Raw genomic sequence first — 4,820 nt, 5'->3', positions numbered from 1 at the left:
TTCGGTGTATCTCGTCCATGCTCACCACATAGCCGTGATTAAACATGTCCCATTAAACAACGAGCTATTGGAAACAGAAAGGTGAAAGGTAAAATGGCTTCAACGTTCAGTGCTGGATGCCACTGAGGCTTCGCCGAGGCGACTGCGGCTTGTTTTTGTAGTGTAGTGGTTATCACGTTCGCCTTACGCGCGAAAGGTCCCCAGTTCGAAACTGGGCAGAAACTGCTTTGTTCTTCAACTGCAGCATTTAACATGGACAAGAACGGAGCTTTCTTGCTTGCTTTCCCATCTGCAAACTGCCTTCGAATTTGCTTGAAAAAATCTGCTCTCGGAGTGAAATGTAATGCAACTCCATTTAATTACTGTGCAAAGTATTGTAAATTTTTCTCCAACTTGGTTGTGATCATATGCCAATCTGTTTGAGAGTGTAGTGGCCTTCTGGTCCTTCCACGACAAGCAGAACCGCATTGGCATTCCTTGCGCAGGCGGCCCGTTTCCAAGACAGGGAAGAAGCTGATGCGCTGGTGTCACAGCGCACCACGGATTCCTGAACTAATCGGTCTGTCAAATATACCCCCAAAGTCGTCTTTGAAAGACATCAATTGGAAGCTGTCTCTCCTTATTCAACGTGCGAGAGTTGTCACCAGAAGTCCTAAATCATGTTTTGGAGCAGTTCGCACGTTCATGGCTCATTCAATCAGCAACAGCAATGACAAAAATTACACTCTCAGAGGAACCTCTGGACGTGTGCTTTCATAGCGTCGCTAGTATCAAGGTGCGCCCCGAGATCTAAGCCACGTTTGCACTGAAACGGAGGAATCGACAGCGAAGATACAGAATGACATCGCATCCATTTGGTTTTCTTTAAATCACTGACGAGCAGGAAAATGTAAACGGGGAGGGCGAGTGGGGAAGTGAGGCAGTTGCAGCTCTGGTGAAATTCCTTCTTTGTGATTCACTCAGCAACCAGAGACGTGAAGGTGACTGAGGCGAGAAAGCTCTTCACATCGATAACAAAAAGCACTCAAGGGCAGTTAGCACCTCTTCCGGAGTGGGGGTGGGGTGAGGTAATTACCTTTTGACTTCTGTTATTACGTTCAGAAACTGTCTATTAGATTGAGGTGAACAGAAACTGCATTTCTAATAAGCACCGTGGAATTTAGCAAAATTTATTGAGTCGCTTCTCGTCGACTCAGTTGGTATCCATGTGGCTCATATCCAGGTGTGAACATCTCTGCAGCAAATTGCTCGGTTTAAGATAAAAGGCAAGGAAAGCGGCTTATCGAACGTGCTTCGAGCTCCGCCCATCCTCACAATGTGATCTGTCATTCTCGGATTGTAATGCTACCTCAGGTTTTAGGGTGGAGAACATTCTTTGGGTCTCTTATTCTGAAAAACAGACACAGTGACTGAAACTATGCTGCGCGGTATGATGTGGAACAGGGCCTGCTCAGGTTTGTGCATTTTCCCTGTCGTCCGGTGTGTTTCATATTCCGTGTAAACGTGAAAGTCGTCCTGTTTCGAGCAATGGGTGAAATCATTTAGCAAAGCAAGAAACGAAATTGCAGTAATGTCAAGCAGCTCATGGTTATTTGACCGAATCATGAGCGAACCTATATTCTCACGCACTCACAGATACATTAAGAGTTGAAAAGAGTTGAAAAGTGTCTGAGAAGATAGACTCAGCTTACCATTGATTTTTGTCTGGATTGATGGGCTATCAATATCTGCTGCGAAATTGACATTGTATCCGGGCACATCCCAGCAGCTGTGCGAGTCCGAGAGGAATCATGGAACCCTTTTCATGTTACTTTGCATCTGTTGATATGCAGGAGCACAATTGGAAATAGAAGAAAATGAGGCGTCGCGGTAGCTGATAGTGTGGCCGAGCGGTCGAAGGCGCTGCATTCAGGTTCCAGACTCGCAAGGGGCGTGGGTTCGAATACCACCACTGCCATTTCTGCTGATTAACTCCAACGCTGCAGCTTGTGAAAATGCTGTTTCGGTGCCCACTGTATCTTGATGTTGAAAACAAAAGTAAAATGGGTTTGCACCCCAGAGAACCATCTGTGATGTGGGACACTGCCAAATATTTCAAAATGTCTCTCCTGTCGTGATCGTGTTCGCCTCCCGCGCGGAAAATCGCGAACAGTTCTGCAGTACCAGGCAAGTTGAGCGTTTACTGGAACCGAATGGAGACTGTTATTTTATCGCTGTTGTGAAACCAAGTCCTACGGTGACTCTACTCGTTGTTATTTGGGTTTCTAGCTAATGGGAAAATCGTTCCAATGAATTTCGATGTCATACCTTATTGAATTTCTCCCATTTCCTTCATTTCCGTCCTGGAAACATCGGAAGGGAAAGGTAATCTAATCGAGACTGTGTGTGGTGAAATTCACTTTTTACGGCCAATTCTTATTATGTTCTTCCTTTCTCTCTTTTCAGCATTGTCTGGAAAGTGGTGGTGCACTAAGGCTGCAGTATGTTTGAAAGAGTCGTTTGGAAATGCCCTATTGTTCGTTGTGAGATTACCTTTTGACCCATGCCCTCGGATTGTACACATATTTAGCATTCATGCATCTCTGTGTCTGAAAATGAATGAGGTATGTCAGTTTTGTTTGTGTTCCGTGTTAAATGCTTTCTGTTTTGCGATTCGCTCAATACGTTTCGATTTAACAGGGTTTCTGAGGTAACTTCCAGCAGCAAAAATCCTCAGCTGAGGATCTGGGAAAAATTCACAGAGTATCGTCAGTCGGAGCCAAAGTAAGGAAGTCGTTCGTTTCAGCAGTGTTTCACAATACTACCTTTCCCGCGAGCAGTCGAACAGACTGCGATGGCAAACTCCGCTAAAACGTAAACCTTTAAAGCCGGTGGAAGCAACACGCCGTTATTGGGGTACACCGTGGGAAAAGATACTTCGGTGGACCTCGTCCATGCTCACCACATGGCCAAAATTAAACAAGTCCCGTTCCCCAGAATTTGACCCCAATCCCTCTAAACGCATCCTATCAAGAGACTCAAACGATTACCTTTACAATTTTCTGAGTGTAATAGCCTCCTCCACTTTCTCTGGTAGATCATTCCAAACACGCACAACCTTCTTTACAGGAAATGTGCCTCAGGTCCTTTGTCACTTTCGGCCCACTCACATTAAAGCTGTGCTGTCGAGTTTTCAACTCACACCAACTTGGGTAAAACACGTACATATTCAGTTTACCACCCTTCCATAAGGTCATGTGGCAGCTGTTACGCTGCTGGGAAAGTCGTCACAGCCTATTCCACCTCGCCCTACGGTACAAACATCGACGACATCTTTGTCTATATTTTGTCATCAATTTAACGTGTCTTTTTGTTTACGTTTTCAAGATGCCGATTACGCTGGATACCAACGAGCTATTGGAAATCGAAAGTTGAAACGAAGAACGGATTCAACTTTCAGTGCTGGACGCCACCGAGCCGCCCCACGACCGGCTATGGCTGGTTTCTGTAGTGTAGTGGTCATCACGTTCACCTAACTCGCGGAAGGTCCCCAGTTCGAAACGAGGCGGGAACTGCTTTGTTTTTCAACTGCAGCCTTTTACATGGACAAAAGCTGAGCTTTCTTGCATGCTTTCCCATCTGCAAACCCGCCTTCGAATTTGCTTGAACGAATTTGCTTGAACAAATCTGCTCTGGCAGTGAAATGTAATGCAATTCCATTTAATTACAGTGCAAAGCGTTGTTAAGTTTTTCTCCAACCTGGTTCTGATCATATGCCATTCTGTTCCTTCCATGAAAAGCAGTACCGCATTTGCCTTCCTTTGCGCAAGCGGCTCGGTTCAAAGACAAGAAAGAAGCAGATGCTCTGGTGTCACAGCGCACCACGAATTCCTGAACTTGTCTGTCTGTCAAATGTACACCAAGGTCGTCTCAGAAAGACCTCATTTGGAAACTGTCAATCGTTATTCAACGTGCGAGAATTGACACCAGATATCCTGAATCATGTTTTGGTGCAATTCGCACGTTAGTGGCTCATTCAATCAGCAAAGCAATGAAAGAAATTACACTCTCAGAGGATCCTTTCGACTTGCGCATTCATAGCGTCGCTAGAATTAAGTTCCGCCCCGAGATTTAAGTCATGTTGGAACTGAAATGGAGGAATCGACAGAGAGGCTACAGAATGACATCGCATTCGTTTGGTTTTCTTTAAATCACTGACGAGCAGGAAAATGTAAACGGGGTGGGCGAGTGGGGAAGTGAGGCAGTTGCAACTCTGGTGAAATTCAATACATTTCGATTTGACAGGGTTTCTGAGGTTACTTCCAGCAGCAAAAATCCTCAGCTGAGGATCTGGAAAAATTTCAGAGTATGGTCAGTCGGAGCTAAAGTAAGGAAATCGTTCGTTTCTGCAGTGTTTCTCAATACTACCTTTCCCGTGAGCAGTCGAACAGACTAAATGATTGTGGCAAACTCCGCTAAAAAGTAATCCTTTCAAGCCGGTGGAAGCAACACGACGTTATTGGGGTACATCGTGGAAAAAGATACTTCGGTGGACCTCGTCCATGCTCACCACGTAGCCAAAATTAAACAAGTCCCATTCCCAGCATTTGGCCCCAATCCCTGTAAACCCATCCAATCCAGAAACTCATCCAATTACCTTTGCAATTTTCTGAGTGTAATAGCCTCCTCCACTTCCTCTGGTAGCTCATTCCAAACACGCACAACCTTCTCTGTGGGAAATGTGCCTCAGGTCCTTTGTCAATTTTAGCCCACTCACCTTAAACCTATGCTGTCGAGTTTTCAACTCACACCAACTTGGGTAAAACTCATAAGTATTCAGT

General features: G+C 45.2%; 1 non-coding gene across 1 annotated transcript; it reads left to right on the top strand.

Annotated features, from left to right (window-relative positions):
- Positions 1-151: 151 nt before the first annotated feature.
- trnav-uac lies at positions 152-224 on the top strand. The gene has a single exon. It is a non-coding gene; the product is annotated as a tRNA-Val (tRNA).
- Positions 225-4,820: the final 4,596 nt, after the last annotated feature.

Source organism: Chiloscyllium plagiosum, unplaced genomic scaffold (assembly GCF_004010195.1).
Source record: "Chiloscyllium plagiosum isolate BGI_BamShark_2017 unplaced genomic scaffold, ASM401019v2 scaf_63432, whole genome shotgun sequence".
NCBI classification, from domain to species: Eukaryota; Metazoa; Chordata; class Chondrichthyes; order Orectolobiformes; family Hemiscylliidae; genus Chiloscyllium; species Chiloscyllium plagiosum.
The sequence above is the reverse complement of the archived record's forward strand: the minus strand, read 5'-3'. Positions and strand labels throughout refer to the sequence as shown.